Genomic DNA, 12,500 nt, shown 5'->3' on the forward strand with positions numbered 1-12,500 from the left:
TACAGTATATATGTATATGTGTATACATATATATATATATATATATATATATATATATATATATATACATATATATATATACATATACATACCAGAGGTGGGACCAAGTCATTGTTTTGCAAGTCTCAAGTCTTTGACCTCGAGTCTCGAGTCAAGTCCCAAGTCAAGACAGGCAAGTCCCGAGTCAAGTCCCAAGTCCTGCATTTTGAGTTTCGAGTCATTTCAAGTCCTTTTAACCACAGACTAATACATTTACACGGATTGTGTATGCTTTTAAAACGCTGTATGTATTTACAGTATAATAAAAAAATTGTGCTGACATTGCACTTCATAATAGTACTATTAACCAGTTATTTTAAACATTTAACTCATTCCTTTACAGAATGAACACATTTGGAAAAACAAGTACAAATGTACTTATTTGCACAAAGGTGTTAACATTGTATTTCCAAGGCATTTTGCATTGTAACTAGTTGCACCGCAGTTTCTATCCTGTTCTTACCTTATCTCACTGATCTCATCTCATACTGTATGTGTTTATGTGTGCGTAGACATGAAAAACATAACAAATACATGAAAATAACAAGGAACAGAGTTGTACTTTTTAGAATTCACGGCCCTGTGGAAAATTAACCAGCCGCCACTGATTATGATGCATTCTCATTTTAGGCAAAGTATAAGACAATACTGTCTTAACAGTATAACTGTAATCAGGAATAAGTCTTCTAGTAACAATATTCAAATACTAACTTTGTTGGATAAGACAGAATTTGCTGTTATTCTGAATCCAGTGAAACAGATTGGTGGTTTTAGCTGATACTAAGACTTTCAGGTGTTTATATACGTTTATGTTTATGTTGGCAGACACTTTTATCCAAAGCAACATACATGAAAAATACATTTAAAACAATCATTGTAAACATGATCATTTAAGGGAAGAATGTAATAGAAAATATTAATACAAAGTGTCAAGACAGAATAAACTCTCTGCTGTTGCAGCAACAGAAATACAGTCTATAAGCTATATAGATATCTAATGTATTCATACATTGTTTATGTCGGATATTTGCATGGACATATAACCTAATCATATTGTTTCTTCAATTTAGAAATAGCTGACCGTTTTTTCCCCTTCTCTGGGATTATTATTCCCAGTTTTGATTTTGGACATCTGGTTATTTATAGCATATAAGAATATTCTATTATTTTTAAGCAAACTATGAAGACGCCAAAAAATTTGTCCTTTATCATAGTTACACGTATGACAAAAAAGCACGTGAATGTAATTGGTATTCAGTGAGGTAAAATGAATTAAATGTGCTGACAGTTCACTGCTTCTGCTAAATGAATTGCCCTGAGTGGAGCAGATCACCACTCCAAGATGGCGGCCTCGCGTCATGTCAGCGGCAATAGGCAGTAGCGCTCGATGCTGCGTACCCTTATAAAATGTCTATTTTCATAACCTTAGCAGTGAGTTTACAGCCTCACTGATTCAACTAGCCAGACGAGGTGGTTTGGGCATCTGGTCAGGATGCCACCCGAACGCCTCCCGAGGGAGGTGTTTAGGGCACGTCCAACCGGCTGGCCTGGGAACGCCTCGGGATCCCCCGGGAAGAGCTAGACGAAGTGGCTGGGGAGAGGGAAGTCTGGGCTTCCCTGCTTAGGCTGCTGCCCCCGCGACTCCGCCTCGGATAAGCGGAAGCAGATGGATACAACAAAAAGTTTGTATAGTGAATAAGAGTTCCCCGTAACAATCAAAGTAAACATGAATAATAGGCTCTAGCCTAAAAAAAAAAAAAAAAAAAAAAAAAAATATATATACATACATACATATATATATACACATATATATATACACATATATATATATACACATATATATATATACACACATATATATATATATACACATATATATATACACATATATATATATATATATAGACATATATATATATATAGACATATATATATATATTTTTTTTTAGGCTAGAGCCTATTATTCATGTTTACTTTGATTGTTACGGGGAACTCTTATTCACTATACAAACTTTTCGGTTTACAAAAGAACCAATAAATCTAAGTTTGACTGTATAAGGAACCGATTGCGTTCATATTCTCTTTTCAAATACACGTGTCCAGCATTCTTGTGTTCAGACAACTTTTTTTGTGTGAGAGGTTTCGGGCTCAGTTTGCCTATAAATAAATAGGACGCCCCGCAGTGAGGGAGATGACAAGAATTGGTAGGACACAGAAGGATCAATAGATGGCATAAAGTGTATGTTTATCGATTCATCCGTTTAGGGGAGTGTGTGTGTGTATGTGTGTGTGTGTGTGTGTGTGTGTGTGTGTGTGTGTGTGTATGTGTGTGTGTGTGTGTGTGTTTTGGGTTAATGGGAGAAAATGAGATCTACATTGAAATTTTGTTCAGTTTGTGTGCTTCTGCAGCTCTTGTCTGTAGGACGTCATCTTTTATCTGACAAAGGCTGAAGTGTCAGCTGCAACTGTCAGTATAAGAAACCTCTCACACACACAAAAAAATGTCTGAACACAATAATTTTGAAGATAACAAAATAGGAGTCCGACCCTCACTGGCCAGTATAGTTCTGAAAATGTGGCCACACGTATAATTCAGCTGAATCGCTCTGGTCTACATGGTCCTGCACACGAGCTCAAAAATCACACAAACCGAACAAAATTTTTTTGTGGATCTAATTTTCCTCCATTAACTCCCACACACACACACACACACACACGTACGCACGCACACACGCGAGTGAATCAATAAACATACACTTTATGCCATCTATTGATCCTTCTATGTCCTCCCAATTCTTGTTATCTCCCTCACTGCGGGGCGTCCTATTTATACGCTGGCACGTCGGTGCTTACATGTGTGCACGGCAGAGTGTGTGAGCACTTTACATAATACCAGCCCTCAGAGAAATGACGTCCGCACACAATTTTTGGCTTAATGCGCCTTTTGGGGGTGTTGTGTTCTCCGTCGATGGCCTTCACGCACACACACACATTTGATTGCCCCCCAAATGACAAAAACCCAGCACGGAGTTGTGTTATTTATCATCACAGATGGAGCCATCATTGACCTTGTCGTCTCCCGCCATCCTCCCTCAGCATGTTTTTTATTCATTCAGACCTCCGCCGGCTTCTATCTCGGCCTCATCCACCTCTCTCCCTTCCCCTCCCATAAACTCGCCCCCATCTGTAACCATGCGTCCAGCTTTTGTTACCGGCCTCGTTTCCATAACAACTGCATGCGACCTTTCAGTCAGTTGCCTCGCCATTTTCAATCAGAAGTATAGGAGTGGTGGGGGGGGGGCACAGATGTGAAGGTTGGTTATAGTGGAGGCAACCTATTGAAGGTATGCAGGCTTTATTTGGGTGCCAATTGCAGCAATATGTGCATTTAATTCTGCGCTTATTGACATAGGAACTGACTTGCACATTATTTTGAAATGTAGGAAGGCAATTGTCATACGATGCACATGTTGACCAAATTCAGTGTTTACAAAATTCGGTGCACATTATTGCATATGAAGTGCAAGCATGCATCCTGGGGGTCATGCCAACATGGGCGGGGACGGAGCCGTCAAGTGGACAGCAGCACTCCAGCGTGATGATGACAGGGTGGTGCCTGCCAGGGTAGAGATTGGCTTGCAGAGTGAAGGGGGGTGGGCTTGTGGAATAACACCACAATACAACACGCAGGAGCTGCAGCCACTCGGTGGTCTCCTGTAACCACCATCATCATCACCACTGCTGACATCCCGGGTGCCAGCTGAGGACAGTCACACTGGGAGGAGAGCGCAGAAGCGGACACCTGAGTTGGAGCACCGCAGCCAAAGTAAGTGCATTTTTTATTTTGTTTTATTTAAAAAAATCCACTTTTCTCAGCATGCTGAGCTCCTCTCCTCTACTATTATTTTTTTAAACTTGTTTCACACTGCGACCCCAAATGCTGCCAATTTACGCAGCCCAAATTGAGTCCTCGCTGTAAATGGTTTAAACTTAAGTCACACGGAATAAGTTAAATAATGCAATACAACTTGGCGGGTTTGCATCTTCAAACCAATCAATGTTAATTAGCCCGCTGTCTTTATAAAACAATGAAAAATGATACCACATAACCGTCAATTGAGTCCCCTTTCCTGCCCATGCAGTGGAAATACTGCCTTGCTTTAAACCTAATCTGCTGCTCCATGGCTTTCATGCCCAGTGCACAGTGTTAATATTTTGGCCATCTTTCCGCTGGCTTTAAAAAAGCTAATCTGGCTGGCGTGTAAGCGCATTGGCCTGTGTGCCATCTGGGTTGTGTTATAGCAGGGAGGACGGGGCATTTGAATAATTGATATTTAGCTATTTATAGGGGGATTATTACTTTAGTGTTTCATCTATCCATCCATCAATCTCTTTTTGTTTCCCCCACATCTGTCTATCCATTATTTGTCCAGCTCTGTGTGCAGTGAGTGTATCCATCTGAAGTGGATTAAGGGTGTTATCAAAGCTAAGTAGGACTATACTGCTCACACACACACACACACACACACACACACACACACACACACACACACACACACACACACACACACACACACACACACACACACACACACACACACACACACACACACACACACACACAGTTTTCAGTCTATTCCTCTCCCAAAGGACCAATGACCATTGTCAGCCCGGCCTCTCAAAAGCCTCTTTCGCCAGTGTGTGTGTGAGTCATTTGTGTGATTGTGTGTGTGTGTGTGTGTGTGTGTGTGTGTGTGTGTGTGTGTGTGACGGTAAACACTCTGATCAAACAGTGCTTAACAAGCTGCCTGAGCTGATAACATGCAGGGTGTGTTGGGGGTAATATAGAGGAAGGAAAAGGGAGCATCATGGAGGTAGTGGGCTGGGGGCTACAAAGCAGTACCGCATCACACATGACTATTATCTCTTTTTCAAGCCTTTCCATATTTTGAGGAGAGGAAAACAAATTAAGGTACGAGTTTCTCGGAGTGCAAATATTTATCAGGAAGGGGGAGCATCAAAGTTGGGGGTAAAGGTCACAGGACAGATGTCCACCCAGTAGGAGGTGCGAACTGACCTGCACTGCAAAAAAATAACTAAAACGCAGGTTTTTAATTACCATAATTTCCGGACTATAAGGCGCACTTAAAATACTTTTTTTTCTCTCAAAACCCGGAGCACCTACTGTAAGGAATAAGTTTGGTTGAGCTAACTCACCTCAACGCAGTTTTATTAGTTTCATGGTGTAATGATAAGTGTGACCAGTAGATGGCAGCCAAACATAAGGGATAAGTGTAGACAGCACTATGATTGCAATGTGTCACGCCAACATTTTAAATGTTCCATTGAAAATATAGAACGTTACACACGGCGCTCGAAAATCTATCAAAATGTTTTAGTACAACTTTGGTAAGCTATTAAGCCGCACCGCTTGAAGGATTGTCAGCGCATTAAACATATGAGTATTATTGTGGTGTGTGTATAAAGTAAGACATTATCTGGCGTTTTGTTCTGCAATATTATGCAAAAGCAACTTTTATTACCTTCTGGTACCTGCTGTTCTGTATTTGGGATATGTAAAAGTCCTGAAAATTTGCACGCGTCCGCCTTAGTAGCCCATGCAAAATAGTAATTAATAAGCTTCTTCTTTTTCTCTATCTTCTTGTTATGTGACATTCATCCTCCGCTGTTGCCAATTTTAATATAAAGTAGTGTAAAGTTCTTACTGATATCTGTCAGTAAACCCGCCATGAAAGCGCTAAAACATACCGGTGTAGTGAGTTTACATTATTCACCCAAGGAAGTTTAGTTATTAGAGAGTTCAGGTCGGACGTTTTTTCACGGGAAACGTCTTCGGTGATGTTATTGCACTAGTGAGCCACGGATAAGGAGATGCTGCTCTGTTATTGATTTAAGTAAAGTCTGAATGTCATTAAAACAGTTAGCTTCATCTTTTGACACTTCTTCCACTCCCGTCCTTGCACGCTACACCTCTACCACAAAGATGACGGGTAGAAGACGCTCTTCAAGGTGAGCCACGTAAATCAGACCGTCCACAAAACGGCACATCCTGAAATGACTGTCACTAAGCGGCTTGAAGATGATCTGAAAAACATAATCCATGCAACATTTTGACCTAACCACCATTACATGTTATGTAGACCACAAGGAAGTGTTTTCCATTTAGAAAAACAAATAAATAATGTGCCCCCTTTAATGCGCCCTATAATCCGGTGCGCCTGATATATGAAAAAAGATAGAAAATAGAACATTCATCGGCAGTGCGCCTTATAATCCGGTGCGCCCTATGGTTCGGAAAATACGGTAGCACAACTGAAAACATCGGCTTTCACAACTGTGGCTGTAGGCAACCCCCCTCGTGACGTTTTATGGAAATAAACACCACAGGATGCATTTGATGTGTCATGATTGGTGGGTATACAGCTGCTTTAGCTACTTCTGCATGCGTTGTACAATGTTGCTATTTAGCTGCCCGTGTGAAACTAAGGGTACTTTGAAGAAGACAATATGAATGGTGAAGACAGTCACTACGTTTCCATGCATTAAATTAGTCTGATTTCTCAAACAGTACATTTGTTTTTGTGTGTTTTCACACCTACGTGGGAAGTCCAAGTGTCCATGCACACTCTCTAATGCGACGACGACGACTGGTCATACGCCGTGTGCTTCCCGTACACTGGGGGAATAGCCACCATCCATCCATTTTCTACCGCTTATTCCCTTTGGGCCACATTGGAACAAAAATGCAAAAACTAAATCTGTCTGGAGCCGCAAAAAATGTCTTATAATAAAGGTAACATGTGACGTAAGTGTCTATATTAGCTATAATAGTCGAATATCAAAATGACAAAAGTGTCACAGGCTGAAGAAAATCTTCATTGACAGAAATGTTGAAATTTAATATTTATTCTACATATTTTTACAACATAAGAAACCCTTAGTAAATTAGAGGCTACTCAGAAGGTGAGATGACTCCTGGAAATGACTGGCTTTTAATGGCCAAAAGTATATAGGTGTGTGTCCAAGTTAAAGGAAATGGCAAGCCGTCTGGAAGTGTCTTGTTTTGATAGATGTATTACAATCTTTGGTAAGCTAAGTAATGTTTGCGGTGGTCTGGTACAATGTGACACACAAACCACTATCTGAAATTCAGCCAATATTACATACAGAGAATGTGTCATGAGACATGCAAAAATCAATTATATACAAAGAGGATGAAAGTAAAGGATATTAAATGAGCTCAAATATACCTACAAACGAAGCATAATGATGCAATATGTACATACAGCGAGCATAAATAGCATATTAGCTTGCAGTCATGCACTGACCAAATATGCCTGATTAGCATTCAAAGTCAATAACATCAACAAACCGCACCTTTGTGCATTCACGCACAGCATAGAACGTTTGATAGACAAGATGAGACAGAAAAGGAGTGGGTGATTTTACATGCAAACAAAGTGTTGCGTCACAGTCCGCACTATGGTGAGTTCAAGAACCACCAAAGTTAGTAGGACAAAAGTACGTTCACCAAATACGCTCATCAGTGAAGCATACACACAAACATGTTGTTAAACAGTGGGCGTTCTAACAATTGGGAAGGTCTGTGTCATGTTTGTCCTCAAACAAAAAACATACTAAAACAACAACAAAAAATTCCGCCATCTTTTTCCATTTTCAATCCTTTTTTGAAAATGCTCCAGGAAGCCACAAGGGCGGCACTACAGAGCCGCATGGGGTTCAAGAGCTGTGAGTTTCTTGTTGGAATTGGGTCCATTGTTATCATAAAATTGGAAATAAAAACTAAAAACAAAGCCAGACTTTGTTTACTTCTGTGCGCTACAAGACATTATATTACTTTATTTTGTTAGGTGAGAAGGTTAATATGAAGCCCGTACATTAAAAAGAAACCCTAAATGTAGTTAAACCGGATGTTTAGTTGAGCACTTTTATTTTGAGGCCGGAAAAATGTGTGACTGTTTTGAGAAAGGGCTTCACGGTGGCAGAGGGGTTAGTGCGTCTGCCTCACGATACGAAGTTCCTTGGTAGTCCTGGGTTCAATCCCGGGGTCGGGATCTTTCTGTGTGGAGTTTGCATGTTCTCCCCGTGAACGCGTGGGTTCCGTCCGGGTACTCTGGCTTCCTCCCACTCCCAAAGACATGCACCTGGGGATAGGTTGATTGGCAACACTAAATTGTCCCTAGTGTGTGAATGTGAGTGTGAATGTTGTCTGTCTATCTGTGTTGGCCCTGTGATGAGGTGACGACTTGTCCAGAATGTACCCCGCCTTCCGCCCGAATGTAGCTGAGATAGGCACCAGCGCCCCCCGCGACCCCAAAGGGAACAAGTGGTAGAAAAGGGATGGATGGATGTTTTGAGAAAATGTCTTGACATGTTTTAATGTCTGCTTTCAACATCCTGCTGACCGTCTTTCATTTCTGTTAAGCTTTTAGGTCATCTTACCTACCAAAGTAGTCACAGTAACAATCGGAATGCTATGTTATCTCTGCACCTTAATTGAAATCTGAACACTGAAGTGAAGCACCACCCACCTCTGACCCCCGCATTAGGATATGCAGATCCTCACAACTTGTTTTAAATTATGTCGGCTGTAATATTGGCACAGATTACAACTATTCCATCTCTAAAAGCTATGCTGATGTTAAATAGCAAACAGCATCAAGAAATGGTCTTGGATTGCGCTACGAACATGACGCTACGAACATGACGCTACGAACATGACGCTACGAAGATGACGCTACAAACATGACGCTACTAACAAGAATGTATGCAGATCTAAAGCAAAGAAACACAGGCGTAATAGTTTTTTTGAAGGAATTTTCGGACAGTGATTAATGGAAACAAAACTTTTGAATGTCTCAGAGTTCATTCATAATGCTCTGTGGATTGATTGAAGGAGTTTTAATTTGTTGTGCCTTGTTTGATACTGTTCCAGATTAAGGTTTCTCTTGTTTTGGACTATCTTGCCAGTTGTGCGGAAAGTTAATCAGTTTGGTTGGAGTGCACAAATGCAGCATGAAGAAATGCATTATTCGCCTTTAATATACCTGCTTCATTCCATTTCATCTCATTTGTATTTTGTTTCGGAGTCCGGATTAAGCCGGGATTCTATTTTTCCTTCCTGGGAAACTTATCAAGGAGCTTTTTGTATTATTAGGTCCATCAGTGCTAAATATTATAAACTTATCACTTTCCTCGGGCACTGTTCCCGTTGCATTCAAAAAAGCGGTTATTCATCCTCTCCTTAAAAGACCTAACCTCGATCCAGACCTCATGGTAAACTACCGACCGGTGTCTCACCTTCCCTTTATTTCGAAAATCCTCGAAAAAATTGTTGCAGAGCAGCTAAATGAGCACTTAGCGTTTAACAATCTATGTGAAACCTTTCAATCCGGTTTCAGGGCAAATCACTCGACTGAGACAGCCCTCGCAAAACTGACTAATGATCTATTGCTAACGATGGACTCTGATGCGTCATCTATGTTGCTGCTCCTCGATCTTAGCGCTGCTTTCGATACCGTCGATCATAATATTTTATTAGAGCGTATCAAAATACGAATTGGTATTTCAGACTCAGCCCTGTCATGGTTTAACTCTTATCTTACTGATAGGATGCAGTGCGTCTCCTATAACAGTGTGACCTCGGACTATGTTAAGGTAACGTGTGGAGTTCCCCAGGGTTCGGTCCTTGGCCCTGTACTCTTCAGCATCTACATGCTGCCGCTAGGTGACGTCATACGCAAATACGGTATTAGCTTTCACTGTTATGCTGATGACACCCAACTTTACATGCCCCTAAAGCTGACCAACACGCCGGACTGTAGTCAGTTGGAAGCGTGTCTTAATGAAATTAAACAATGGATGTCCGCTAACTTTTTGCAACTTAATGCCAAAAAAACGGAAATGCTGATTATCGGTCCTGCTAGACACCGACCTCTATTTAATAATACAACTTTAACATTTGACAACCAAATAATAAAACAAGGTGACTCTGTAAAAAATCTGGGTATTATCTTCGACCCAACTCTCTCCTTTGAGTCACACATTAAAAGCGTTACTAAAACGGCCTTCTTTCATCTCCGTAATATCGCTAAAATTCGCTCCATTTTGTCCACTAAAGACGCCGAGATCATTATCCATGCGTTTGTTACGTCTCGTCTCGATTACTGTAACGTATTATTTTCGGGTCTCCCAATGTCTAGCATTAAAAGATTACAGTTGGTACAAAATGCGGCTGCTAGACTTTTGACAAGAACAAGAAAGTTTGATCATATTACGCCTGTACTGGCTCACCTGCACTGGCTTCCTGTGCACTTAAGATGTGACTTTAAGGTTTTACTACTTACGTATAAAATACTACACGGTCTAGCTCCAGCCTATCTTGCCGATTGTATTGTACCGTATGTCCCGGCAAGAAATCTGCGTTCAAAAGACTCCGGCTTATTAGTGATTCCTAGAGCTCAAAAAAAGTCTGCGGGCTATAGAGCGTTTTCCGTTCGGGCTCCAGTACTCTGGAATGCCCTCCCGGTAACAGTTCGAGATGCTACCTCAGTAGAAGCATTTAAGTCTCATCTTAAAACTCATTTGTATACTCTAGCCTTTAAATAGACCTCCTTTTTAGACCAGTTGATCTGCCGCTTCTTTACTTTTTCCTATGTCCCCCCCTCCCTTGTGGAGGGGGTCCGGTCCGATGACCATGGATGAAGTACTGACTGTCCAGAGTCGAGACCCAGGATGGACCGCTCGTCGGGACCCAGGATGGACCGCTCGCCTGTATCGGTTGGGGACATCCCTACGCTGCTGATCCGCTTGAGATGGTTTCCTGTGGACGGGACTCTCACTGCTGTCTTGGAGCCACTATGGATTGAACTTTCACAGTATCATGTTAGACCCGCTCGACATCCATTGCTTTCGGTCCCCTAGAGGGGGGGGGTTGCCCACATCTGAGGTCCTCTCCAAGGTTTCTCATAGTCAGCATTGTCGCTGGCGTCCCACTGAATGTGAATTCTCCCTGCCCACTGGGTGTGAGTTTTCCTTGCCCTTTTGTGGGTTCTTCCGAGGATGTTGTAGTCGTAATGATTTGTGCAGTCCTTTGAGACATTTGTGATTTGGGGCTATATAAATAAACATTGATTGATTGATTGATTCCTTAGCTACTTTCCCCCAAAAAATTCTGTTTCTAATTTTCTACCATCGTTGCACTTCAAAATGTTCTGTTATTTTTCATGTGCGAAGCAAATAAACAGTCTCCTCCTCATTACAATTGCTGCAATGGTTTTATTGAACGGTATCTGCTTCCGGGTTGATACTGGGGCATACGCGATATGAAGGGTCCTCTGTGGTGGCACACACCCCTTGGAGATGTCTACTTTCAAATCTCATAATCCAGGTGTGTTATCCGATTTTCAAAAAAACAAACACGATCTGATTAAGGTGTTTCTATGGGCTGTAGGACGATAATTTAGAGAAATCGGACTAATTAATTGCATGAAAACGTACTGAGTGACTCTGACATAGCCACACTTAGCTCAGGTACTGTATGTGTCAGCACCAAGTTACTCAACTACTTCCATTACATTTACATTGTATTGCACAAATTGGACAGGAAACCTGCCACCCACCTGACTCTTTATTTCATTACAAGCCTGCTGTAGCAAATCTGTTTAGCCTTGTGTAATAACCACGTTTCGATCTCGGAGCATTAAACCCTGGACTCAGCCAATACAAGGTATGGCAACCTTGTTTGTTTGTGAAGACTATTTTAACAAACCTATAAAATAATACCCCAAATTATTATTTATTGGGCTGTCAAACGATTAAAATATCTAATTTCGCATTTGGTCCATAGTTAACTCACAATTAGTCGTAAAACAACTTGCACTGAGCCTAGAGTATAAAATCTGCTACACCTCCCTGATACCGAAGTACATGTTAAAAGGGACAGCGTGGTTCAGTGGGAGAGTGGCCGTGCGCAACCCGAGGGTCCCTGGTCCAATCCCCACCTAGTACCAACCTCGTCACGTCCATTGTGTCCTGAGCAAGACACTTCAGCCTTGCTCCTGATGGGTGCTGGTTAGCGCCTCGCATGGCAGCTCCCTCCATCAGTGTGTGAATGTGTGTGTGAATGGGTAAATGTGGAGGTAGTGTCGAAGCGTTTTGAGTACCTTGTAGGTAAGAGCACTATACAAGTACAACCCATTTATTTACCCATTTAAACTACTTCCTTAACGTAAATGACCGCCATAACCGCAACACCAGGGGGAGCTCCACAAACCACGTTAAACCCAGATTCCGATCTAACAAAGGTCTTAACTCATTCTCTTTCTATGCCACATCAATGTGGAATGCACTCCCAACAGGTGTAAAAGTAAGTGCATCTCTACCCCCCTTCAAAACCGCTCTAAAACAACACCTCCAGG

General features: G+C 41.6%; 1 protein-coding gene and 1 long non-coding RNA gene across 2 annotated transcripts in view; one reads left to right on the forward strand and one right to left on the reverse strand.

Moving 5' to 3' along the window:
• The window catches only part of LOC133560797 (uncharacterized), a 71,456-nt gene that overhangs the window by 29,746 nt on the left and 29,210 nt on the right, over positions 1-12,500 (reverse strand). The gene's annotated exons all lie outside the window — the stretch shown is intronic.
• The window catches only part of prox3 (prospero homeobox 3), a 28,689-nt gene continuing 19,885 nt past the window's right edge, over positions 3,697-12,500 (forward strand). Inside the window, exon 1 of the mRNA XM_061913727.1 lies at positions 3,697-3,865. The gene's annotated coding sequence lies outside the window, so the exon portion shown is untranslated. The remainder of the gene's footprint in view (positions 3,866-12,500) is intronic.

The sequence above is a fragment of the Nerophis ophidion genome, linkage group LG10 (genome assembly GCF_033978795.1).
Source record: "Nerophis ophidion isolate RoL-2023_Sa linkage group LG10, RoL_Noph_v1.0, whole genome shotgun sequence".
NCBI classification, from domain to species: Eukaryota; Metazoa; Chordata; class Actinopteri; order Syngnathiformes; family Syngnathidae; genus Nerophis; species Nerophis ophidion.